We start from the raw sequence: 27809 nt of genomic DNA, 5'->3' as shown, positions 1-27809 counted from the left end.
TGCAGAACACGGGAAGGTGCAGTTACCATCAAGAATAGGAAGAGCCTCACTTGTGGCTGACGGCTGAGTCACCAGGTGGCCCTGAGCAGGGACTGTGCCACCAAACCCACTAACGAGATGTGCCACCCTGGGCAAGTTACTTCACCTCTCTGACCTCAATTTCCGCATCTGCAAAATGAGGGCCATGATCGCTGCAGCTGCCATACCTTGGGCAATGATGACGTGCCTGGCTCGGAGATAAGCATTTTGCAGACACTATCTCACAGACTTCCAGATAACCCCATGGGCTTAGTTGGTTGTGTCTAGCACGTTACAGATGACTTAGTTAACTTACCCAAAGTCACCTGTCTAGGACAGAGCAGAGCCAGGCTGGCTGAAGAACTCAGACTTGTAATTCTCTCTGTATCTCTCTGTCACTTGTAGACGGTCTCTGTCCCTCTAAGCTCCAGTGGGACAGACATCGTCTCCATTGCATGTGCCATGTTACCCCCAGAGCCCACCACAGAGGAGGTGCTCAATAAACACTTGCTGAGCAATTGAGAGAATCCAGCTCTGTCTGACCCCAAGACTGGTTTCCTTTATAAGCGAGGGATCGTGGCATTACAGGGTCCTGTCTTTCAGGTCTCCTAACAGATGCCGTGACAAGCCTAGCACATCACAGGTCAGAGGGTTCCGCACGGAACCCCTGAAAGGGGCAGAGGCCAAGGGAGCCAGTTTAAGAGACGAAAAATAAGCCTACTCCAAGGAGTACAGAAACACTGTCCACACATGGGTACACATACACACGTACATGCACACCTGGCAGAAATACCTACAACTCGAGCCAGGAGCTGCAGATTTCTGCCAGTGTGCGGGAGCTGGTCTTTAGTTCAAGAGGCCTTGTCATTCGGAGGGAGCCAAGGGATGAGCTGGGTGTTACATCCAGGCTCCTGGCTAAAGGAAGCTGCGTCTGAGCGAGGTTCAGGGTTACCTGGCGGTGACCCAGCTCACCTTCCTCCTGGGGGAGGATGGAGGCTCCACCAGGGACGACGAGGTGGCTGGGGAACAGGAACAGTGTCTCCAGACAAAAGATGATGTCCTCTTGGTTCTTTTCCACACTTCGTTCTAGGCCACCATGCCTTTTCGCGGGGAGGGGGCTTGGCTGGGATCTAAATGAGGCAACCACGATTGGGCTGGGTGACTCGAGAACTTGGATTTGTCAGACTGGATGAGTCAGTTGCTTGGCCGGGGCCCAGGTGAGCTTGAGGTGTTGTGAGGGAAGCCCTGCTTCTGGAGTCCAACCAAAACGGGCTGGGAGGGTACCGGACCCACCTCGCGGCCATGTGACTGTGGGCCCCACATCCCTCTGTGTGACAGGGGGTGAGTCTGTCCCCCCATTCAGGTCTGGCACTCAGATGGAACAAGATGGCAAACAGGGAGTGACTCCACAGTAATCAAAAGAAATGAACTCGATGTTCAGGAATCAACAGAGAGATCTCCAACACATGAGCATCGTCGGACAGGGTGGAAAAAGGCAAGCTGCGAGAGAACTTTAGAAACATACACAAAGCGGCCGGGCGCGGTGGCTCAAGCCTGTAATCCCAGCACTTTGGGAGGCCGAGACGGGCGGATCACGAGGTCAGGAGATCGAGACCATCCTGGCTAATATGGTGAAACCCCGTCTCTACTAAAAAATACAAAAAACTAGCTGGGCGAGGTGGCGGGCACCTGTAGTCCCAGCTACTCGGGAGGCTGAGGCAGGAGAACGGCGTAAACCCGGGAGGTGGAGCTTACAGTGAGCTGAGATCCGGCCACTGCACTCCAGCCTGGGCGACAGAGCGAGACTCCGTCTCAAAAAGAAAAAAAAAAAAAACATACACAAAGCAAAGAGCAGTAGCTCACGCCCATAATCCCGGCACTTTGGGAGGCCAAGGCAGGGGGATCACTTAAGCCCAGGAGTTCGAGGCCAGTCTGGGCAACATGGTGAAGTCCTGTCTCTATCAAAAAATGAGCCAGGCGTAGTGGTGCGTGCCTGTAGTCCCAGCTACTCGGGGGGCTGAGGTGGGAGGATCACTTGAGTCTCGGAGGTCAAGCCTGTGGTGAGCTGTGATCACACCACTGCACTCCGGCCTGGGTGACAGAATGAGACACTGCCTCAAAAAAAGAAAAAATATATATATATATACACACAAAGAAATGTTATATATTGTTTTAAGATTATGTGTGTGTGTGTAAAAATATTTTAAGCGTGAAGATGCACAAGAGACTTATAATAAGGGGGTACCTGGAAGTGGGTAGTAAATTAGAGGTGAATGTCAAGTAATTACACCTTTTCCAGTAATGTTTTATTTCTTTCACCTAAAAAAAAGGCAAAGCAAAGAGGACAAAATAGTAACAATGCTCTAGTCGGGGCGGTGGAAATGCGATTTTATGATACTAATCTTTGTGGTTTTTGCTTCCTGTTTGCTTGTTTATTTGTTAGCCAACCTGGAAGGCATCTTGACATTAGTAGGTGGTGAAGCCACATGTCCCGCTAAATTGCGTTTGCTCTTTTTAATTTTCAAAACTCAAAAAAAAAGAAAAGTCTATCACAGCATGGAGTGCTCACTAAATGGCACCCTTCTAACAGAAATCCTGGCCCAGGCACCCCATGGCTCTGCTAAAAGACACCCCTCTGACCTCTGGCTACTTCAAGTGAGAAAGAGAACTCTACTGGGCGCTGCACAGGCCCTTGGGGAGCTCTGGGCATCCTTCAGTGGACGGAGCAGCCCTGAAGCTCTGCGTCCCTCCTGTGTCAATCCAGGTGTGGCCACCTGGCTTAGGGCTCTGATGACAGGGTCCAAGCCACCAATCACACTCCAGGAAACCCAGTGACGTCACCGATCGCCAATGGGAGCTCCTGATCATCATGGGCCAATCGGTGTTGCCACACTGGGTTGACAGGATTCCAGCTAGAAGCAAAGATGTCTGACATTCCCCTTGTCTTAGGCAGTGGCAGCCTTATCAAGTGCAAATGGACACGCAGACACCTCGTCCATCTGCACTTGGCTCCTAAATTTCAGATTTATTCTTAACTTGTAACGGCACCTCTGAAATCCTGCTTAGATGCTTTTCTTCTCACCTTCCTGGATAAAAGGAAAACAATATTCTGTACCCTACATTTCACTGTATCAGACACTGGCCTTTCTTGGAGAAATTCTAACTGTAAGATTTGGGACGCCAAAAAGATAAAGAAACACTCAGGATACCTTTCTCCTTTCCCTCATCTCGGCCAACCCCCAATTGAAGAAAAGTATCTTATGTTTGAAAACCCAACCGAAGCCCTAAACTGGCCATTTTGAAATCTACAACATATCATAGGAGCTTTAAAAGTCACTTGGTGTCTCCGGTTAGTTCATCATCCCACATCTGCCTACAAATACACAAGACTTAGGAGGACAAGAAAATTCACTCCGGGGAGGGGCTTTTTGGAGAAGCTCCGCACAGACTCAGCCTGCTGGGTTCAGGGTTTGAATATAAGCACCCTCCCCTTAGCTGAAGTACCCTTAGAGACACTCAGCCCCCTCCTCTTCTGAAAGCAGGAATGCTATTGTTGCAACCCAGTCCTTCCAAGAACCCGCAGTGGCATTTCAGGGAGGTGGCCAACCTTGGCGGTCACCGTTCTACAGAGCAGAACGACAGCGGGGGCAGCTCGTGTTTGCTATTCGGGGGGGTGGCAAATGCGAAGCCACCAGATAACTAAAACCTCTGCTGTCTTCCTGCCACTGCCGACCATCACCATAGGAACCACATCCTGCTGCTACCATGGCAACCGTGCAGTACCATCCGCTCAGCAAGCAATGATGCAGAGGCCACTCAGGAAGGCTTGCTGAAAGGCCTCGGGGCTGAAAGGGTCCTGTGGTCCACAGTCACGGCGACCGGGCAGTGACAGAGAAAAGCATTCCAGAACAATACATTCTTTGGTTTAAAAACCCTCCTCCTGTTTCTCAAGAATTTATCTCAAAATTAAATCCTGTATAAAGCACATTCCTATTCCTGGGCTGCAAAAAGCTCCAGGGCAAAATGCAACAGTGAAGAGCTCAGGGGGTGGGGGGTCCTTTTTCTGATGCACGGCCACAGCTGAGTTAAAGAGGATGTGAAACCCAGGGAGCTCCCCACAATTCAGCCATACACTCACGACAGCAGCTCCTACGGTGGACCCAGGCACCAGGGTTAGGCCCTCTCAGGAGCAGCCTCTGATTTCCTCCTCACAACCCTACTTTTAAACCTAATTCCTCACTTCCTACACACATTTGACAGAGGAATAAGGCTCAGAGAAGTGATTTGCCCAAGGTCACACAGCACAACGGGCAGACTGTCTGACTCTCCAGTCATGAGAAATTCTGATCAACTTAATTATATCCAATGCCAAGTTCCATGAATCAGGTCCTACTTATTAATCACAGCTCAACTTGATTTTCTTTCTTTTTCTTTCTTTCTATCTTCTCTCTCTTTCTCTCCCCCTCTCTCTCTCTGTTTCTTTAAGAGATGGGGTCTCACTATGTTGCCCAAGCTGGTCTTGAACTCCTGGGCTCAAATGATCCTCCTACCTTGGCTTCCCAAAGTGCTGGGATTAAAGGTATGAGCCACTGCACCTGCCAATTTTTAATAAGCATTGTTTTAAGTAAGCAAACACTCTCTACACCATAGAAATTGCTTATTTGTTCTAGGCATTGTTCAAGAACTTTACAGGTGGGATCCTGTTTGTGTCTCCCAGAGTCTCTAAGGTAGAAACCACTACAGATGAAGAGACCGAGGCAGACAGATGAAGTAACTTGGCTGAGTGCACACAGCGGGCAAGAGGCAGACCTGGGGATCAAACCCGGCCAGCAGGACTCCAGAGAATGGGCTCACAGCTGCTTTGCTATACAGCTTCTTGACTACCTGGGCAGCTGAAATGCAAATCTTAGGCCCCACCTGCTAAGTCTAGTCTCCCAAGGCCTCCCACCCTTGAAACTGGGAAATGACCACCGGGCCATAGAGGAGCAGCCACATCACCACCCACTGCTGCACCCCTGCTGCAAAGCCAACATAATGACAGCTTTGAGGAACAGCCCTTAGAAGGCAGATGGGACCTTCCCAGGGGGCCACAACTACAATGCTTGCTCTTGTCCCCAAATAGTGGCTTCAGTTTCAGAGCCCACTTCCCATTCATTGCCATTCAGGATGACAAAGCCCTCAACACTGAGGGCTGGAGGAGAGGAAGGGAACATTACTGAGTCTACCATGTCCCAGCACCTCACTGAGGCATCTCCATGATGGACACACTTGAGTGAACCATGTCAAATTGCCATTCTGTAGATTAAAATGGTAAAATGCTGGCAATTTCATATGTTTTATCCTGTCTTATCGTCATAACAATCCCACTTTACAGATGAGGAGACTGAGGCTCAATTTCCTCAAGTGAGGTTAAATGGTTGGCCAAGGACACAGAGACAGGAAGTAGGAGACCCAAGATTCCAACCCTAACTGGTCTCAGTCAATGTCCTTCCCCTCCACCATGCACACACTATTTCCTGGACTGCCCAGGGGCATGGGAAGCCCAGCAAAGGTATGCCTGAGTACAGAACAGTCCAGAGAACCCAATTCCTCTGCTGACTGAGTTCTGAATTAAGGGGTCAGGACTATCTTGGGCAGCCCACACTCTGCTCTCAAATTGAAGCAGGCACAGCTTAGCAAGTACTAGTAAGACTATAATCACAGGGATTTTACTTTTTATGTGTTTTTGTGCTTCGAGACAGGGTCTTACTCTGTCACCCAGGCTGGAGTGCAGTAGCGCGATCACAGCTCAATGGAGCCTCAACCTCCCAGTCTTAAGTGATCCTCCCACCTCAGCCTCCTGAGTAGCTAGGACTATAGGCATCACCACACCCTGCTACTTTTGTTAAAAAATATTTTGGGCCGGGCGCGGTGGCTCAAGCCTGTAATCCCAGCACTTTGGGAGGCCGAGGCGGGCGGATCACGAGGTCAGGAGATCGAGACCATCCTGGCTAACACGGTGAAACCCCGTTTCTACTAAAAAAAAAATACAAAAAATTAGCCGGGCGTGGTGGTGCGCGCCTGTAGTCCCAGCTACTCGGAGGCTGAGGCAGGAGAATGGCGTGAACCCTGGAGGCGGAGCTTGCAGTGAGCCAAGATCGCACCACCGCACTTCAGCCTGGGTTAACACAGCGAGACTCTGTCTCAAAAAAAAATAATAATAATAATAATTTGAGGCTGGGTGCAGTGGCTCACACCTGTAATCCCAGCAGTTTGGGAGGCCGAGGTGAGTGGATCACAAAGTCAGAAGCTCAAGACCAGCCTGGCCAACATGGTGAAACCCCTTCTCTACTAAAAATACAAAAATTAGCCAAGTATGGTGGTGCGGGCGCCTATAATCTCAGCTACTCGGGAGGCTGAGGCAGAGAATTGCTTGAACCCGGGAGGCGGAGGTTGCAGTGAGCCGAGATGGCGCCACTGCACTCCAGCCTAGGCGATAGAGTGAGACTCCATCTCAAAAGAAAAAACCAAAAACAAAAACATACTTTTATATATATATATATGTATACTTTCTCCATATATATGTGTGTGTGTGTATATATATATATATATATATAGTAGAGATGCAGGTCTCACTATGTTGCCCCAGGCTGGTTTTAATCAACACCAACAGACACAGAACACAGGAAACAGGCAGACAGTTACTTAATCGGTTTGAGACCCACCTGGCTAGTGTGAATGGTAGGATGCTAACACCAACGGAGTAGGGCTGCTCAGAAATAAACACAGCCTGTAAGCCAAGGGCCCCACCCCGTGCTGGGCGCCCAGACGGTTCTCAGTGTACATCACTTCCCTTGCTGGTCCTTGGCTCTCTCACCAAGCTGGAGGGGTATAGTCCAGCCTGGATCCCTGTAGGGACTTCAGTAGACAGCCTCTCCCAGGCCTAGCCTATGTTCTTTCCCAGATAGGTCAAGGTGTTGTCTGTATGCCACTCACCATGAATTGGTGGCCACTGTTAATTCACGGTCCTGACATCTCTCTGTCTGCTTCCCAACTCCAGGCATCAACAAGCCTGGTGGGCCAGGAAGAATGACTCTTAGAGAATGACAGGTCCCACTTTCACAATTATGACACATTTTCTGCGCTTGGCTATCTTTTGACCAAAGTGAGAGCCAAATAGGAAACGCAGGGGTGAGATGATCCATAGGCTTTAGCCATGGGCATTTCACAGCTGACTCAGGAAACAGCACCCCATTGACCCCAGCCTTCCGAAGAAGGGTGAGTCCTCAAACAGCTGCACCACCCACCGCCCTCCTCCACTTCCAGCACACACACAATTAACCACGGGGGCATGAGGAGTGCAAAGGGACCCCCATCACTTACTTTGTGAAAAAATTCCACACATCCACTGGTGCTCATTTTCCCAGAAAATCCTTGAATCTCGTGGCTGTGGCAGGAGGTCCACATTGAAAAGAGATGTCTGCAGCCACTGCCAACTCTGCACCCTGGCTGCATCTCCTGAGCCTCCAGAGAACGTCGAACTCCAAAAACGGCATTCCCAAAGGATGGGATCATTTCCGAAACACGCCCAGAGAATCGCCTCTGCTCCACATTTCTTCGGGAAAAATGTTTCCTGCCTCCCTGGCATTTTCGGGGGAGACTCCAAGGACACATTGGCCCAAATGTGGGGCTTCTTCTTTCTCATAACGGCCTATTATTTATTTTGCAATTTCACAGCCAATATGTGAATAGGGGGCTGTCATTAAAATTTGAATAATATAGAAATGTGAAGTGTGAAAAGCAACAAAATCCCCTTTACCTGAATTCAAGCCCACTCTCTTGCCAAGGAGGGTGTTTTGTTGGTCTCATTTTTCTATGCAATCATATACATATTAAAAAAAGACCTTTGTGTTATGCATTTGTGTGATAAGTCTTAGACAGTAACATGTCTTGGATATCTTTCCACAGCCATGCATTTTAGAGTCACCTCATTCTTTTTCATTGCTACATCATATTCCACAGAATCAAAGTACTAAGACATACTGACCTATTCTTTCACTGATGACCTTGGAAGCCGTCTGATATTTCACTCACGACCTTGAAGGCCATCTGGTTTTTCACTGATGACCTTGGAGGCCGTCCGGTTTTTCACTCGTGACCTTGGAGGCCGTCCGGTTTTTCACTCGTGACCTTGGAGGCCGTCCGGTTTTTCACTCGTGACCTTGGAGGCCGTCCGGTTTTTCACTCGTGACCTTGGAGGCCGTCCGGTTTTTCACTCGTGACCTTGGAGGCCGTCCGGTTTTTCACTCGTGACCTTGGAGGCCGTCCGGTTTTTCACTCGTGACCTTGGAGGCCGTCCGGTTTTTCACTGATGACCTTGGAGACCGTCTGGTTTTTCACTCATGACCTTGGAGGCCGTCTGGTTTTTCACTCGTGACCTTGGAGGCCGTCTGGTTTTTCACTGATGACCTTGGAGGCCGTCTGGTTTTTCACTCGTGACCTTGGAGGCCGTCTGGTTTTTCACTGATGACCTTGGAGGCCGTCTGGTTTTTCACTGTGCTACCTTACACGTACTTGGGCATGTGTCTATGCATATATGAGAGAATTTCCTGAGGACAGATCCCTAGATGCCTCGATATCTATTGCCAGACACCCCAGACACAGCGGTGCACTAGACAGCCCTGGTCCCAGCCCCCAGGGAGCCCACAGTTTGGCTGCAGACAACTAAAGCTATCAGCCCAGAACGAGCCAGTCCCCAGCAGTGGCGCCTAAGTGCCCGCACACTGACGAGATGCATCCAGGCTGGGAGGGCAGAGAAGGCTTCCTCTGACGGAGATGAGCTGAGTCCTGACGGCAGAGCAGGCTGGCCAAGAGCAAGGGACAGTGCATGAGAGTGTCCAGGCAGGGGAGTGGGGAGGGCTTCCGAGTCTGGAACATAGTATGTAGCTGCGGAAACCAAGGGCTTAACCAAAGTAGAGCTCCTTCAGGAAAAGAAAGCAGCTCAACATGATGGCAGTCCCACTCGGGGGGATGAAGGGACCCTGGGGAGCCAGAAGAATGTTTAAAACGGGGGACAAGCGTGATTCCATGTATATTTTAGAAAATCCCCAGAGGAATCAAGAGTGAGCAAATGGGCTGCTGAAGTCAGGTGACTGGACTAGAAACCAGCCCAAAGCTGGGGCCATGTCACCTTCATTGATAGATCAGTCAGAGTCCAACCAGGAGACGGAATCCACTTGGGCACTGGAACTGAAAGACTCTAACGCAAGGCACTGGGTACGCAAGGAAGAAGATCCCAGAATCCAGACGGGGGCAATGGAGCAACCCAGAGATTAGCAACAGCAGAAAGCTGCTCCCAACCACAGGCCAGAGAGACAGAGAGGAGGCGGCAGGACTGAGGTCCAGGGGCTGGAGGTGCCGACAGAGGACAGGCCATAGGGTCTGTCCAGTGGGAGCTGGAGCCACGGAGGAGTTGCAGGTGCCATCAGACTGGCCTCTGGAGACTGAGAAAGGTAGAAACACTAGCTTCTCCCTTCCTCCTGCCTTCCAGCCTCCTAGCAGCTCCTCCCATGGGTTGAACCCAGTTACACAGGAACCTGGGACACAAGCACCTACAGAGATTGGCCCCTGACCACACCCAGCAGACCAGAGGAAGGAAAGGAATGGACCCCAAGGGCAAACAGGCCCAGAATGGCACAGCTACCAACCTCCAGTCCTTAGAACAGCACCCAGTGCAGGATACACATTTGCTAAAAGAATAAACAAAGCTGGTGATGTTTCATTTGAGAGCCCCTCCAGCCCTGTGATTTCCTGGTGGCCACTGATGATGCTCTTGGGCTGACGAAACGCACCTCCCTTTATCCCCAGCCCTGGCCCTGTGCTCCCAAGCACTCAATAGTAAATCAATAGTGTGTTCTCTGAAACAAAAGCCCAGTGGTACCCGCCCACCCAGCCCTCAAAGCCAAGATCGGCTGTGCCTCTCCTTACATCCCCACACACGTCAGTGCCCTCCAACACAGACCTTGTGTTTTTCCATCTAGAAGTGTGAGGGACCACAGCGCTTCAAGGATGAGAATCAGACGGCCAAGGTGTTCCTTTCAGTTGTGAGTCATTTTGAGACCTCGCTGACAGGTGAGAGGCCTCACCTGCCTGGTCAACCCGTCATCCCTACAGCCCAGAATAAAGCACAGCCCCCAGCAGGTTTCTTTCTGCTGAAGTCACGCTTCTAGTTTAACTGGGAGAAGACAGCCTAGCATAGGTAAAAGGCTAAGAGCTTTGGGAGAGGGCACTCCTGCCAGGACTGGCCATGTGGCCATGGGTCACCTCCTGGCCTCGGTCTCTGGCTCTGGAAAATGGGAAGGATATGACCTTCCTCCAGGGCTGTTGGGCCTGGCACACAGCAGGCCCTCCAACAACGATGCTTCAGGAAGTGTTGGTCACATTTTCTGTGACTACAGCCCAGGGCCCCACTCGGTCTGTAGGAAGCTCCTCTGATAGATGTTAGTATGAGTAACAGCTAGAGCCACCATGGCACGCACTGGCACGGCACACACACAGGCCAGGCAGCAGCCTAAGGATTGTGTATCTCTTAAGTGACTTAATCTTCACAACCACCCTGGGAAGCAGGAAATACTGTTTTTCCCACTTTACAGATAAGCAGACTGAGGCACGGAGAAGTCTGGAAACAAACCCACGGGGACCCAGGTTATCAGGGGTGAAGCCATGACCTTCTCCAGCCCTTGGGCTCTCAGGCTCCAGAGCCACTGCGATTGACCGCAACACTAGATCTATCAGTGGTGCCCATGAGGTGCTGAGAGCCATGCTAAAGTCTTATTTAACAGGCTGTCCCATCTAATCCTCACAGTACCCCCATTCTGCATGTGAGGAACGGAGGCTCGACGAGCACAAACCACTTGTCTAAGATCATGGACTAGCCACGTGGGTTGGAACGTGGATGGTGTCATCACACTCCTGACCACTGCACCCCAAGTTAGCCTTGTTCCTAAGGTCAAACTGGGCTGCTTCTTCCTCCCTCCTCATGCCTCTTCTGGAAGCTTCCCTCACCCTGATCCTCTGGAGGCGGCCACACGCCCCCACAAAGGGGAAGCTTTCTCAGCCACCCTCCTCCTCCCTGCCTGCCCCACCCCTCCAACTGCATGGGCTGGGACATCTGCCCTCTTCACCACAAAACCAGACGCAAATCCATTCCTCAAATAGACCGGAAGTGTCACCGGATTCTAGTCTCTTCTATAGTAAATACATGAAGTCAAGTCTCCATAAACAAATGCATTATTTTAGGGATGAAGATTCCCTGGACATCAACAAAGCTGGCGGCATTTTTGTTTTGTTTTGCTTTTGTTGTTTTTCTTTTAAACTAGCAGCAGCAACCACAATGGAAACCCCATGGTCTGTTTTGGGGCCAAAACACAAAGCCTTCCTCTAGCCCCAGGATTGCACTGGGCGGCGGGCGCAAGAGTGCCCCACCCGGGCTGAGGGAAGCGCAGCAAATACGGTTTGCGCAAAGACAACAGGACAAAGGTTGCAAGTCAGTGGAATGAAAGCCAGTCTGGAGGATCCGAGAGCTGGAATCTTAAATATTCACACCAGGAAGTAATGGCGCTAAGTCAGGAGCCAGCTTGGGCCATGCCTGTGTCCCTCGCAAAACGGCTTGGCCTGGAAATAGGAGGCAGCTCCACTCTGGGAAGTGACCCATCCGACCCTTGCCCCATTGCCTAGACCCATGGGTCTGTACATCAACCAGGCCAGAATGGACTGGGGGACTCCCAAGGCAGCACCCTCAGCACAAGCTAGAGGTTCAATCCCAGCTCCACGCCGGCTCAGTCCCAGGAAGGTGTCCCCGACACGGCACAGAATCAAAGGCCAGCTCTATTTGAAAACTGGCCTCCCGGAGAATCCCAGGGTGGAAAGGAGCCCACTCCAGCCAGGTGGTGTGGCGGATCAGCTTGCAGTCCTGTCATTCATTCAACAGCCATTTCCGGAACACCTACTATGCGTGGGGCCCGGGCCAGCCGAGCTGGCTGTCTCCTCAACCCCAGCCTCTTGCTGGGACCTTGGCAACCAGGCCAGAGAGAAAGGAGGTTCCTCTGAATAGCCTGTTGGCAGGAAGCCCCACATTCTGGGCCTGGTGAGCAGCAATGGATGCAGGCAGGCCCCGTTCTAAAAACCTCAACCTAGGGGGAAAATCTTCCAACCTACCAAGAAGAGGAAAGAACTCACGAGCTTCACCAGAGGGCCAGGAGTCAAAATCAAAACTCAAAGCTCCCACCAGCCAAAAATGGGCCAACTGGAGCATCCAAAACAATAGTAACTGCAAGGGATTGAAATTCATCAAATAAGCCGAGCATGGTGGCTCACTCCTGTAATCCCAGCACTTTGGGAGGCCGAGGAGGGCGGACTGCTTGAGACCAGGAGCTTGAGACCAGCCTGGGCAACATGGCGAAATGCCATCTCTACAAAACATACAAAAAATTAGACAGGTGTGGCGTTGTATACCTGTAATCCCAGCTACCAGGGACGCTGAGGTGGGAGGATCATCTGAGCCTGGGAAGTTGAAGCTGCAGTGAGCCACGATCACACAACTGTACTCCAGCCTGAGCAACAGAGGTAGACCTTGTCTAAAAACAAACTAGGAATTCACAAGGTATGCAGGAAATCTACAGGAAATAAAGGGAACAGAGGAATGTGTTAAATGACACCATGAGGAAGCAATCCGCAAAACTCAGAATATGGAAAATTCTACAGGGTAGATGACGAACTTACAGAGACTGTAAAACCCTCCGTAAGCAAACACAGGGTGTAGACCACGTCCAGAATCGTCATTGAGCAAATCAATAGTAAAAATCATTAATGAAACAACTAGGGAAATGTGAACACTGGACGTTTGATATCAAGGAATTATTGTTAGTTTCTTAGGCATGAGGATGTTATTACATTTATATTTATTTGTTTAAAGATAATTTTTTTTTTAGCGATTCCTATTTAAGTCATTTCTAATGAAATAATAGCATGTCAGGGATTTGCATCTAAACAGTGGCTGGGAGAGAGGGAAGCACATAGAGGTAGCTACACCCCAAGACTCATCATGAGCTGGGAACTGTTGAAGCTGATGATGAGTACATGGGGATTCGTTTTACGCCTCCATGCTCTCAGTATATGTTTAAAATTTTCCCAAAATTAGGTCGGGAGCAGTGGCTCATGCCTGTAATCCCAGCACTTTGGGAGGCCGAGGCGGGTGGATCACCTGAGGTCAGGAGTTCAAGACCAGCCTGACCAATATGGTGAAACCCCGTCTCTACTGAAAATATAAAAGTTAGCTGGGCGTGGTGGCATGCACCTGTACTCCCAGCTACTGGGGAGGCTACGGCAGGAGAATTGCTTGAACCTGGGAGGCGGAGGGTGCAGTGAGCTGAGATCTCACCACTGCACTCCAGCCTGGGCAACAGGAAAGACTCTGTCTCACCAAAAAAAGAAAGAAAGAAAGAAACCCAAAACAAAGGTTTGCGATTTTTTTTTTTTTTTTTTAAATGAAGGGAAAAAAAAAGACATTGATCTTAGACTGGTCCAACACAGTATCTGAGAAAGGCGGTAGTGATGTGTAATTTTGAAAAGACCTGGAATCGCACCTCCAGGACTTAAATCCTGGCTTTGTGCCTGGCTGGTTATGTGACTTTGTGTATGTTCCTTTGCTTGCTAAACCTCAGTTTACTCACCTGCTAAACGGGGCTACTAACAATAGTGTTTCCTCATAAGACTGTCAAAGGATTAAACTAATTCAAGCCAAGTGCTTAGCTGAGAGGACATAATATGCTAGGTGGGAATAATACTACCATTATTGACATTGTCATCATCATCATTAGAAAAAACATCAGAGATGAGGGCGGTCATCATGGTCCCACTTGGGCGACTCACATCCAGGGAAACAAGGGCCTTGACACCTGCTCCGTGGAGCTCCTGGGCAGCTGTGAGAAGTGAACATCTCCTCGTCCGCGATCAGACCTTGAGAACTATAACACAAAGAGGATGGCAGCCCCGCGGTAGGATGCTGACAGCACTGTCGTCAATACCTTGATGGGGGCTCACAGAGGCAAAGTCAAAGACAAAGTGAGCAGAGCTTTTGCCAAATACCCCATTAAAGATACAGGAAAAGCATCCTCATCTAAAATCCTAATGGAAATTGATCAGAAAATGAGGTTCAATTTGCCAGCCAGGTCTGATTCAGTCACAGTTCCTTTGGGGCAGGACTTCTCCACGGGAGCAGGATGCCCGGAGCTCCTGACGAAGGGGCCCCCAGCCACTCACTGCATCAGATCCATCACACTTCCATGCTCCAGCCCACCAGGAGCCCCAGCTGTTCCCTCCCCTCCGGTTAGGGGAGACAGGAAGACAGCAAGCTGAGGGGTCTGGGTCCCAGTTAAGACCCAGCCCCAGAGACGTGCAGCCGGGGCAGGTAGGCCTCAAGAGACATCTGTTCAGACCATGCCCTTGGGTTGTCCAGGCAGCATTCCTGAAACCAGGGTCAGAGCCCCCACCCGAACTCTAGGGTAGAGCTCTGCTTAGGGCCGCCCTAGCCCAGCCTGCTCAGGACGACCAGAAGGAGGCGGATAGAGTACGCAGAAGGGAAAGACAGCCAGACTCTGACCCCCTGAGCACCTGTACATCAGGCACCAACATGAAAGTCATTCCCATTTTCAGAGCTAAAAAACCAGAAGCTCAGAGAGGTGCCAGAGGCAGTGCACACAGGAAGGAGGGAGGCCCAGTGTCAAACCCAAGGGCCGATCTCCAAAGCCAAGCTCCCACCAAAGTATTACACTGAGCCAGGTGACAGGAAGCAAGCCCCCAGACACACACACACGCAGGGAATTGTGCAGGCTGAGGGCACATCGGCATCATTCTGGTGGGCTCTCCAGCTGGGTGGTCCTGCCCATGCCACATATCTCTGAGCCTGCTTGCCCATCTATAGGATGGAGCTAAAGAGAGCCCTGTAGGGCAATGACAGCTGAGGACACAGGAGGTCTGCCATGCGGGGAGCACCCGGTGTTGGTGACACCTGCAGATACCTGAATGAATCCCTGTTTTTCATGGGGACCTGCTGGCACTCTGAAGAGTAGATCTTCATTTGAAAAAAGTAAAATGAATGATTCCCTTCCCATCATAAAAGCTGTTGCTCTTAAGGCTAAGTGAAAGGGAACCTGAATTGTATTCAAGAGTTCATTCCTGGGAGTGGGGGAGACTCCATGCTAAGCAAAAAGGGGCCTCTGCTTTCCAAATACCGGATCCCAATGTGCCTCTTCCCAATGAATGCATCATGTGCTTAATTCTGCAAAGGAATGGCGGGCAAGGCCAAGGGAGAACCACTCCAGGCATGACACTTGCTCTCCTAAGCATTTCCCAACCCCAGTGCACAGCTGACAAAAGTATACATCAGAGGGGACCCTGAGACACCATGAGGACCCCCATCCTGAGGCCTCCTCGGGTCCCTCGGGCATGATCAGATCATTCTGCACACCGTCCCAGGCCGGCACGAGCTGTCCTGAGATCTGTCTCACGGAGCACCCTCTCAGTCTGATGGAGAGTATTGAAACTCCCAATGTAGTTTGCAAATACCTATCAATATTCCAGAGGCGCATAACCTTTGACTCAGACATTTCTAGGAATTTTTCCGAGACATTTTTGAATTTGTCTCAAAGATATATATACATGGATAATCACACGGCATTACTTGACAGAGTAAAAGGCTGCAAACACAGCCATCAGTAAGAAAATGACTAAATAGAGCCATGGAGTAGAATGCTCTGTAACCACAAAAAGAGAACGGGGAAGCTTTCCTGATATGCAACCATTCCTCACTACTGTTTAGTGAGAAAATAATACAGGAAAATGTGCACAGGATTCTATCATTTGTTTAGACAAACCAAAAAAAGAAAAAAAAGGAAATAAAAATTTGTATGTATTTGCTTCTATGTACCTAATTATGTCCACAAAGGAGATGATCAGAAACCAGGGATGCTGTGGCCTCTGGGGAGGAGATAAGGCAGCTGGACCACAGGGCAAGAGGGACTTTTGACTACGTTTCCTTATAGATTTCCTGAGCTGTGCATCATATGAAAGTCCTATCTATTCAAAAATAAATGCACACATTTAATACTTCAAAATAATATAAAGTAGAGGATGCAGCACCCACTTTGTCTCTAGAACAAGGTTGGGGGAGGAATACTTCTGCTTTGTTCCTCTCTGTTCAATCATCTCTGAGTCCTCCCTTAAGTATGGGTGGATGGGTTGGCATTGCCCAAGGGGGCTTTACTAAAAGCCTGGGAAAACCAAGTGGGAAATGAACCAAGAAAGGCAAAAATCACCTTATCAGTCCAGCCCCAGCAGGCTGGGCCAGTGTCACAGGGAGCAATGGGACTCACACCCCAGGACTACCGAGCGCTACCCTCACAGCCCTTCCCCAGAACCCAGTCCTCTTGTTCCCCCAAATATAAAGCAGGGCAAATGCAAAGTGATCTGCAGATACCCCAACCAGGAGATTTCACTCCAGTCTCCTGGTTAATGTTTATGAGCCTCGTGAATTTGCATTCCACTCCACATCTTTGCACACTTTAACAGCAAAATAGTATCTCCAATGACTCCCGAAGTAAATGGTTTAACCTTTCCTCCCTTCACGAAATTGTCTAAAGTGGATGTTCCCACAAAGGGGAGCCATGTTTTACATTACACACCAGTTAAATGACTTAACCTTCCCACCCCTCAAGGAAAAGGCTCATTCCGAGAAGATGAGCCACGTTTGAAATTATATATTAAATTACTTAACCTTTTCCCTCTGAATCCACAAGTCAAGTGGACACACATAGAAGATACACCCAATTTAGCCTATGGTTTCTCAAACTCCTGATACCCTCATAGGCTGCACGTATCCCAGTTTGAGAAACGTAGTTTTAGGCTTCTCTTTATCATCTGCAGAGGGAGGGTACCCAAGACCCCCAGAAAGCCAAGGCTGGGCGGATGATCTTTCTTTTTTATTTCTTTTCTTTTTCTTTTCTTTTTTTTTTTTTTGAGACGGAGTCTCGCTCTGTCGCCCAGGCTGGAGTGCAGTGGCCGGATCTCAGCTCACTGCAAGCTCCGCCTCCCGGGTTTACGCCATTCTCCTGCCTCAGCCTCCCGAGTAGCTGGGACTACATGCTCCAGTCAACACGCCCAGCTAATTTTAAAAATTTTTTATTTTTAGTAGAGGTGGGGTTTCACCATGTTAGTCAGGATAGTCTCGATCTCCTGACCTCGTGATCTGCCCGCCTCGGCCTCCCCAAAGTGCTAGGATTACAGGTGTGAGCTACCACGCCCAGCCGATGATCTTTCTTTTTTTTTTTTTTATTTTTTTGAGACGGAGTCTCGCTCTGTCATCCAGGCTGCAGTGGAGTGGCATGATCTCAGCTCACTGCAACTTCCGCCTCCTGGGTTCAAGTGATTCTCCTGCCTCAGCCTCCCAAATAGCTGGGACTACAGGCATGTTACACCACACATGGCTAATTTTTAGTAGAGACAGGGTTTCACTATGTTGGCCAGGCTGGTCTCGAACTCCTGACCTCATGATCCGCTTGCCTCAGCCTCCCAGAGTGCTGGGATTACAGGCGTCAGTGAGCCATTTCAACCTCAAAGTTCCACTTTATTTTCTTCCCACTTGATCATCCTTATATTCAGAAGACTTTTCCCCAATCAAGCTTCTGTTCTTAAGCCATTACTGATTGTTATTTCCATTTCCCATTTTAATCTCCATTTTCCAATGTTATTTCCATAACACAAGGCCAGATTTAAAAAAAAAAACAAAAAAAAAACAATAAATTGCAATAAAAGGAAGAATGGGCAGGGCGTGGTGGCTCACATCTGTAATCCCAGCTTTTGGAAGGCCGAGGTGGGCGGATCACGAGGTCAGGAGATTGAGACCATCCGGGCTAACACGGTAAAACCCCGCCTCTACTAAAAATACAAAAAATTAGCCGCGCACGGTGGCAGGCGCCTGTACTCCCAACTACTTGGGAGGCTGAGGCAGGAGAACGGCGTGAACCCAGGAGGCAGAACTTGCAGTAAGCCGAGATCGTGCCACTGCACTCCAGCAAGGGGACAGAGCGAGACTCTGTCTCAGAAAAAAAAAAAAAAAAAAAGGAAGAATGAGGTTTTCCTGTGTAATGAAATGGCTGAGTATAACTGAGGCAAGATTCACCTCTTTTTTTTTTTTTTTTTGAGATGGAGTCTCGCTCTGCCACCCGGGCTGGAGTGCAATAGCACAATCTGAGCTCACCGCAATCTCCACCTCCTGGGTTAAAGTGATTTTCCTGCCTCAGTCTCCCAAGTAGCTGGGATTACAGGCGTGCGCCACCATGTCCGGCTAATTTTTTGTTTTGTATTTAATAGAGACAGGGTTTTGCCATGTTGGTCAGGCTGGTCTCAAACTCCTGACCTCAGGTGATCCACCTGCCTTGGCCTCCCAAAGTGCTGGGAATATAGGCATGAGCCACCGCACCCAGCCTGTTCCTGGTTTAAACCAGCCACTCTTTCACTGAGGAGAGACTCAAAGAGAGACCCAGGGTCCAAGAGGAAAATGATCTTGGCCAAAGTTTCTGTGCAGAGTTCCCTGACACTACTCATACCTTTCTTCACACAGTCTGAGGGAAATAGACAAGGCTTTCAGTTCCCAAACCAATAAAGCACCAAAGCTCCAAGAAGGACCAGACACTCGGCCCAGCAGGTCCCAGCTGAGGCTCTGGGGCCCACAGACTCTGCTGCCTTTGAAAACCAGGGTGCAAATGGACAAAACAGACAAGATCAGCAGCTCTCCAGGCGTGGAGTCTGGAGGACCAGGCCCACATGGAAGCAAGAACAGGCAGAAGCGAAACAGCACCATGGCCTCCACACAGGCCCAGTTCCCCCCTTTTTCAGAACACGGGGGATTCCACTTTCCTTCCCTCCCCACCCACCCCTGTAAGTTATACGTGTGGTTACGTGACTTGCTCTGGCCAATGAATCATGAATAGTGACGTGTGTCCTGTACAAGCGGCCACACCCCTGTCCTGACTCCAGGACAGCAGACGCATATGTTGAGACAGGCCCTCCATCGGCTGGGTCACTGCATGATCAGATGAGCAAGGCGCCCTACTGATGTGCCCTGGACATTTGGCAGGAAGGAGAAATAAACCTCAGGTGTGTGGAGCAGCTGCACTGCCTGTTACCGCGGCAACAGCCCAGCCTCACTGGCTGATTCAAGGGGTCAAAAGAGCAGGGTCTGAGGCAGCACTTCCCAAACTGTCTGTGGGAAAAGACCCATTTTCATTTTATTTCCAATCCACTGTAGACCAATATTTTTGAAAACTGTAATTAAAATTTCATTGGAATGTCAACATGTTAACACGTTTCCACACCCTCCCTCTTGCTCTCCTCATTTCTCTCCCTACAGGCTGGTTACGAGCTCTGCAGAGGGGCACAGATTGGGATCAACCACTCATGGAATGGCACAGACCATAGACTACAGCACAGGTGGGCTCCAGGCCCTGCTGGCCATTTTTTCTTTTCTTTTTTTTTTTTTTGAGACAGAGCCTCACTCTGTCGCCCAGGCTGGAGTGCAATGGCGCAGTCTTGGCTCACTGCAATCTCTGCCTCCCGGGTTCAAGCGATTCTCCTGACTCAGCGCCTCCCTAGTAGTTGGGATTCCTGGCACCCACTACCATGCCCGGCTAATTTTTGTATTTTTAGTAGAGACAGGGTTTCACCATGTTGGCCAGGGCAGTCTCAAACTTTTGACCTCAAGTGATCCACCTGCCTCGGCCTCCCAAAGTGCTAAGATTACAGGTGTGAGCCACGGCACCCAGCTCTGCTGGCCATTTTCTTTTTTCTTTTTTCCTTTTCTTGAGACAGAGTCTCACTCTATCACCCAGGCTGAAGTGCAGAGGCAGGATCTCAGCTCACTGCAACCTCTGCCTTCCAGGTTCAAGCAATTCTCCTGCCTCAGCCTCCCAAGTACCTAGGATTACTGGTGCCCACCACCGCACCAGGCTAATTTTTGTTTTTTTAGTAGAGATGGGGTTTCACAACGTGGGCCAGGCTGGTCTCAAACTTCTGACCTCAAGTGATTTGCCTGCATTGGCCTTCCAAAGTGCTGAGATTACAGGTGTGAGCCATTGCGCCCAGTCCCACTGACCTTTTTCTTCTAACACTGGTGAAATAACTGAACCTTCCCAAGCCCCACCTCCCCATTTATAAAATGAAAGTTTGCATGTGAGGATTTAAATATAAAACCCATGGAGCACAGGGCCAGGTGTGAACAGGCCCTCATTACACATCAGCTACTCAGCCATATCCTGTTCTGTTCCCGGGTGACAACGTCTGTCGCCAACAGGCCTGGCGATCCGCTCAGGGATCTGGAGGGGGGCCATGGGGTTCAGGCAACCTCAGAGCAAGGCAGTGGGTTGAGATTCAGAATTCACTTCTAGACATCCACTATGAGATAAGGTGATCAGACTGGTACCTTGTTAAGGGGTACAAGGTCAGGCGCCGTGGCTCACGTCCTATAATCCCAGCACCTTGGGAGGCCGGGGCAGGAGGATCGCTTGAGCTCAGGAGTTCAAGAGCAACCTGAGTAACATAGAGCTGTCTCTACAAAAAAATTTAAAAATTCACCAGGCACTGTGGCATGTATCTATGGTCCCACCTGCTCGGGAGGCTGAGGTGGGAGGATGGATGCCTTGAGCCTGGCAGGGGTCAAGGCTGCAGTAAGCCATAATTGTACCACTGCACTCCAGTCTGGGTGCAGAGAGACCCTGCCTCAAAAAATTAAAATTAAAATAAAAGGGGCAGAGGTATCTGGGGCTAGGCAGGCGACCCAGTGATCCACTGAGACCAGGGATAACATCGACTGCTCATACCACGGGGAGAATCTTCACCATCAAGCACCCTGCTGTCACATGGCAGAGCCCCCGATGGTGACCCAGGGCTGTGTTCACTCCAGAGCAGGGTAACCATGTATCCCGGTTTTCCTGGGACTGAGGGATCCCCTGGAATTCAAGACTTTCAGCATAATAGGGACAGTATTGGGCAAATCAGAACAAACTGGTCACCGTACTACAGGGCCTGTGTTCTTTAGCCATAATATTTCGGATGTGCTGAACTAGGGCAGCTCTTTAATAAAACATCAACCAGGAGGCCAGAGTAGACCTCTGGCTGCTTAACAGACTGCCTGGGAAAGCCACATCCCACGACATCACACAAACATATCTAAGGACAGAGAGACAGGGCGTGATGGCTGCAGCATAAAAGATAAAGTGATTACCCAGCTTCACAGCGACAGCAATGGCTCCGCACCGCCTGGGGACTGGCTCTGGCCTCAGGCCTGTTCAGGAATGGAAACTGCTAAACACCGGTCACATAACCAGAAGGCTTTTTCTTCCTTCTCTTTTTGTTTTGTTTTTTTTTGCATTCAAACAATAGGTAATCAGAATCTGCTTGGTTAACAGCCATATTGTCATAATTTGCCAAACAAAGCAATGGGAGTATGATGATAACGGTAACACTTTGCATTTCTCAGAAGCGCAGGTCTTGGAAGTGACTTAATTTCCCAGAGCCTGCTGGCTGTCTTCTGTCTGGGTCCTCCCCATCCTCCCCCCGCCATCAGCATGACGCCCAAATGCCTGGCGCACGTGACAGGCCCATGGATCGCTGGGTGAATGAGTTAATGAATGAGGACATCTCCGTTCTCCGGGTAACCCAGGCACCCCCAGGCGAGCCAGGCTGGGTGCTCTGTGGCCATGTCACCTCCCCCTCCATTGCTCACATGGAGGCAGTGCCACCATGTCCCCAAGACTGTCCTGAATAATCAATACATAAGCTGACCATGTAATCTATGAATGAAATGAAGCATCACTGATCACTTTACTGGGACTGTAAACTGGGACTGTCCCAGGCAAAACAGGACAAGTGGTCACCTCACTGATGTAGCATCTCACCTAATCCTTGTTACACTGAGAGTGCCAGGCCAGGTCCCATGTCCAGACTCCATGGTCTAAAGCCCAGTCCTGCCTCCTAGCAGCTAGGTATGTTACTTAACCTCTCTGAACCCATCTGAGTGAGGCAGTAGCTGCCCCTTAGGGCTGCTCTGCAGACCACTCTTTAAAAGTTGCAACACTTAGAATAGGGCCTAGCATGTAGTAGAAGCCACACATGTGCCGACTGAATAAAAGTCCTCCCATCATCCCCAGGATTATTGCCATTCCATAAATCAGCCAAAGAAGGCACAAGGACTTAAGTGACTTGCCAGTTAGTAGCAGAGTGGCTTACGTCTGCAATCCCAGCACTTTGGGAGGCTGAGGCAGGCGGATCACTTGAGGTCAGGAGTTCAAGACCAGCTTGGCCAACAGGGTGAAACCCCGTCTCTACTAAAAATACAAAAATTAGCTGAGCATGGTAGCATGCACCTGTAATCCCAGCTATTCGGGAGGCTGAGGCAAGAGAATCACTTGAACCTGGGAAGCAGAGGTTGCAGTGAACTGAGATCATGACACTGCACTCCAGCCTGGGCGACAAAACAAGACTCCGCCTCAAAAAAAAAAAAAAAAAAAAAAGAACCAGAGTCAAACCTAAGCATCAACGCCCATGCTACATCCACCCTGCAATCCTGCCCCCCACTCCACTCCACCCCCAGCTACCGCATTTTCTCTCCCCATTCAAGATTTTAAGGCCGTTCTGCAGATGATGCTATTTAATAGCGTAACCTTGCAAGTCGAGTAAGAAGGAGTGCAAGGAGTCCAATACAACGCGTGGCACAGGGGACGGCCAGAGCTTCCCCGGGGCCAAGGAGGGGCTTCAGGTCTCCTGAGGCTGTGTGGCACATGCAAAGCAGGAGGCACCAGTCCCAAAATAGGACGGGCATTTGCTGCCCGTGCGTCACAACCCAAACTTGTTCTCCTTTTTCTCTTCTTGCCAAATTACTCGATCTCAGAAATTCCTTAGCAAGACAAGACTGAAATGCAATCTCCAACCCCATTGGGCCCAGTGGAATTTCACCAACACAAATTGCTGCGTTCTCCAGGAAAACGGAGGACGCTGGCCTGAAGTTTCAGATTCTCAGTAGGTCTTAGAAAGCTCCGGCACTTGAGCAGCTCCTGGAAGTGGCAGGAAGTGGTTTCTCTTTGCTTATTTTCCAAAGGATAACCACCAGATTTGCTCGTAAAAACTTGCTAACCAATTGGCAGAGGGCACCTGCGCAATCCAATGATTTCTCATCTCCTGGGGTTTTCTTCTTTTGTTAGTTCAACTCGTGAGGCCTTCAAAGACGCAGACGCACAGGCCTTGCCTTGACCCATGCAAAGAAGGAAGGAAAGAAAGAAGGAAGGGAGGGAAGAAAGGAAGGGGAGTAGGGGAAGGAGGGAAAGGAAAGAAAATGGTGGGCGGGGGTGGGCACAGCGGCTCATGCTTGTAATCTCAACACTTTGGGAGGCCGAGGCGGGCAGATCATTTGAGGTCAGGAGTTCAAGACCAGCCTGGCCAATATGATGAAACCCAGTCTCTACTAAAAATACAAAAATTAGCTGGATGTGGTGAAACGTGCCTGTAGTCCCAGCTACTCAGGAGGCTGAAGCAGGAGAATTGCTTGAACCCGGGAGGCAGAGGTTGCCGTGAGCCAAGATCTCACCACTGCACTCCAGCCTGGTGACAGAGTGAGACTCCGTCTCAAAAAAAAAAAAGAAAAGAAAAGAAAGAAAAGGGGGAGGAAGGAAAGAGGGAGGGAGGGAAGAAGGGAGGGAAGAAGGGAGGGAAGAAGGGAGGAAGGGAGGAAGGGAGGGAGGGAGGGAGGGAGGAAGGAAGGAAGGAAGGAAGGAAGGAAGGAAGGAAGGAGGGAAGGAGGGAACGAAGGAAAAAAGGGAGGAAAAAGGGAGGAAGAAAGGAAACTTTGATAAAGAATCAAAATTCACCAAAAGAATCGTTAAGCCACAGCCCATGGCTTCATGTTCACCGATGCTCAGGCAGGACTGTGCACCAGCTCTAAAAGATGCCAGAGGCTGGGGCTGGCAGGACACGGAGGGAGGGAAAGAGGAGCAGAGCCCAGGGAGTGGTTGAAGAAGGCCGATTGCCCCGGGGCGACTGGGTACGTTCTGCATCAGGAAAGAGAAGGAAGAAAGGGCTCCTCCAGAAGCGAGCCGCCCAAGCAAAGCAGAGAGCCAGGTGAAGCCAAGAGTGCGTGGGGAGACCCGGAAGGCAAGGGCAGTGGAGTCTGGATGCCTCCCATAGGGCCAAAATAGGCGAGTCTCGCCCAGGCTAACAAGCCCAGACTTGAATCTGAATGCCACAGGCAACAACTGTGAGTTGCTGGGCAGGACCGGAGCTGCCGCCCCCAAAACTGTTTCAGATTCAGAGGGCGTTGCTAGGGTGCAGTGGGGGTAAAGGACTGGAGGGGGAAGCTTGAGTTTCCTCCACCACTTCTCAGGGAGCCTTTGGGGAGCCACCTCCGCTCCCTGGGCGGAGGCCACATGCCAGCTCAGTCTGCTATAGACACTCCCAGATTCTTGAAGGCTGGGATGGGGGCACGTGCCCTGGGCCAGCCCAGAAAGATGGATGACAAGGAAGCTACATGGGAACTGGGACAGGCGGATGCTAAGATGAGGAGACAGCTTGGCCAGGGCTGCCTCCCACCCAGAGGTCACCACCAGGTCCAGATCTGTGCACTCACTTCCCTCCAGAACTGGGCACTTGGGAGAAATCAGAGAATATCCTAGAAGGGACTCTGAAAGGGAGCTGGAGATTGGGGCGAAGTTGGGGCACATGTGTACATGGGTGTGCAAGTGGTGTGTGTGCAGAGACAAGTATGTTCTCAAGTATGTGTGCCGAGTGTCCTTCCATGCATAGGTGTGAGACATGTGCATCCACGACCTTGAGATTGAGTGCTCATGGCCATATGTGTATACCGCGAGGGGATGTGGCCATGCTGGGACACGTTCACAGTGTGAATGGTGCATGCATGCGCCCACATCTTCAACAGGCAAACAGCATTGAGTCAGGGCCAAGAGCCTGGACTGGAGCCTTGAGCACACGATCTAACTTCTCTATACCAATCTAACTGGTCTATGCCTCAGTTTCCTTATCTGTGAAATGGGGCTAGTTAACAGAAACTACCTCCTAGTGTTGACAGGGGGATTAAATACATTCGAATTTGTAAAGCACTCAGATGTTTGTATCTGGTGTCCTACTAAATGATACATATGTATGTGTTAAAAAATAAATGCATACGTGTGGGTGAGTGGTCGCACAGCTGGGAACCTGTCTGTATGGAGAGGTGTGTGCCATGCAGACTAACTGGGACTGTGTGCACACACAGGGGCAGGAAGATGTGGATTGGGTGTGCACGGATGTGCAAGAGGGAGGTGTGTCTGCCCATTTGCAAACATGTGGACTGTGTGTATCCATGACGCCCGGGGGAGTGCATGCCAGGGCCCAGGACATGTCTGCTCAAGAACCACGGGGCGTATGCATGCATCCATGTGTGTGCACGTGGGGTATGCATGTGTGTGCACGTGGGGTATGCAAGTGTGTGCAGTCACGTTCTAGGGCACATGTGTGTAGGCACCTGGGCAAGGGCATGGAAGGACGGGAGCGTGGGTCACGTAGAAAGACCCTTGCAGAGTGAGGCACGGGGAGCAGAGGCCTGATAACCCCCGTGAGAAAGCAGGACCACTGGGCAGAGGCAGAGTGGCCCCCTCAGAGCTGCAGAGCAGCCCCAGGGAGACTTGGTGCAGAGGTGAGGACCCAGACCAAAAAGGCTAGGGGACAAGGGCCACATCTCACTCAGGCCTGTGCCCAGCCCCTGGCACTGGACCGTGCTCAGGAAGCTGGAAAGGAAGGAAGGAGAGAGTGTGCCCAAGGGAGGGACACAGACCCCACCATGACAAGCACCATCCTCAGGTCACGTCCTGGGCTCCACATCCATCATTTCATTGAACCCTCTTGACTGTCCTAGAAGGAGCGTCATCCCCACGTTTTCAGACAAGGAAGCTGAGTTCTATGGTTAAAACATCTGCCCAGAGGCCCAATGCTAGGGAGCAGCAGGTTCCAACCCGGCTGAGTCTGACCTCTGTCCTCAGAGCCACCATGCTACTCTGAGAATGAATGAATGAACCAACACATGCATGCATGAATGAATGAACAGACCAACAAAGAACAATGAAAAGGAAACCGAAACTTAGTGCCCGGAAGAGGAATAAAATAAGGGAAGCACCGGAGAGTCGGCAGGCACCGCCTGGAGAAGCCTCTGGGGGGACTGCAGCTGGAGCAGCAGTCACGGTGGTCTGCAGGGGACCCAGGAGCCCATGCTGCACAGGCAGAAGGAGCTTTCTTTGTAGGCCTCGAGGCTGCGGCAGCAGGGGAGACAGTGGGGCCCCTGTGTGGGCCAAGGCTCCCAGAGCACAAGCCCCGTGGCTTCACAGCAGGGCCAGGCCACTGAGTCTTCAGCACAATTCAGAAAACTGGCATTCCGCACTCTATGCGAGTCCTGTGGGATTTGGGCTTAACAAGACCTTGGCTGCCAAGGCCCAGACACCCTCGGGGAGCCGGTCTGCCGAGGCCTGGACATCACTGGCAAGACGGGTTATTATAGTGACTTCTCCAAGCTGGCTGTGTCCTAAGGACCCATAGGGCTCAAGCTAATGGAACAATGAGACAGTCACCGTGCTTCCAGAAACCCTTCTGGACGCCACCAGCTGGGTTCAAGGGTTCTCTAGAAACAGTTCCTAGAGACCCCTGCTTAGAATGAGCTCCAGCTCTAAGTGGCCGTGGAAAAGTGGCTCAACCTCACTGAGCCCCAAGTTGTTCCTACACAGTAAGAATCACTCATCCATGAGGGGTTACTGGTGGAGAGGACCAGTACAAGGTATGAAAAACACACCTCAGAAGACAGGTAGCAGGTCCTTCCAAGTGACAGCTGTTCTCGTAAATGGCAGCCATCGGAGGTCTGGGTCTGCCTGAGCCCCAAGCTACTGAGCCCCCCGGGCTATGCAAGGCTGTCAGGCAGGGGTTGGGGGAGGGTGGACCATTGCATAGGCACCACCAGCTCCAGCCGCCCCATCATTGTGCCTGGGAGGCCCAGGGTCTACACCTCCCTCTCCTGAAGGGGTGGCCTGCCCCTCCACACCTGTGGGTGTTTCTCGTTAGGTGGGACGAGAGACTTGAGAAAAGAAATAAGACACAGAGACAAAGCATAGAGAAAGAAAGCGGGGCCCAGGGGACCGGCGCTCAGCTTACAGAAGACCCACGCCGGCACCGGTCTCTGAGTTCCCTTAGTATTTATTGATAATTATCTTCACCATCTTAAAGATAAGGGAGTGGCTGGACAATAGGATCATTGTAGGGAGGAAATCAGCAGTAAGACATATGAACAAAAATCCCTGTGACTGAATAAGTTTAAAGGAAAATGCTGTGCCTTGAGATGCATATGCAAACTCTCCATAAACCTTTTAGCAGCATTGCTCCAGCAAGTCCCACCTTATTCCTAAAGGCGGTTTTCTCCTTGCCCAGTAAACAAAGCAATACAATCGGGTTTTACACGGAGATGTTCCATTGCCCAGGGACGGGCAGGATTTTTAACCAGCAAGCTGCCTTCAGGTACTTGTTTAACAAAGACACATCCTGCACAACCCAATATCCATTAAGCCTTGAGTCACCACAGCACATGTCTCTTGCAAGGACAAGGTTGGGGGTAGGGTCACAGATTAACAGCATCTCAAATACAGAACAAAATGGAGTCTCTTATGTCTACTTCTTTG

The 27809-nt window shown here is 50.5% G+C and overlaps 1 protein-coding gene and 1 long non-coding RNA gene across 2 annotated transcripts in view; one reads left to right on the top strand and one right to left on the bottom strand.

The window, feature by feature from the left end:
- Positions 1 to 27809, bottom strand: part of CMIP (c-Maf inducing protein) — a 272103-nt gene that overhangs the window by 189285 nt on the left and 55009 nt on the right. The window lies entirely within an intron of this gene.
- On the top strand, positions 19151 to 22168 carry LOC117088111. Its single transcript, XR_004439004.1, has 3 exons — positions 19151 to 19209; positions 19463 to 19542; positions 21587 to 22168. It is a non-coding gene; the product is annotated as an uncharacterized LOC117088111 (long non-coding RNA).

The sequence above is a fragment of the Trachypithecus francoisi genome, unplaced genomic scaffold, assembly GCF_009764315.1.
Source record: "Trachypithecus francoisi isolate TF-2019V2 unplaced genomic scaffold, Tfra_2.0 Lachesis_group10, whole genome shotgun sequence".
NCBI lineage: Eukaryota > Metazoa > Chordata > Mammalia > Primates > Cercopithecidae > Trachypithecus > Trachypithecus francoisi.
This window is presented reverse-complemented; position numbering and strand designations above follow the sequence as displayed.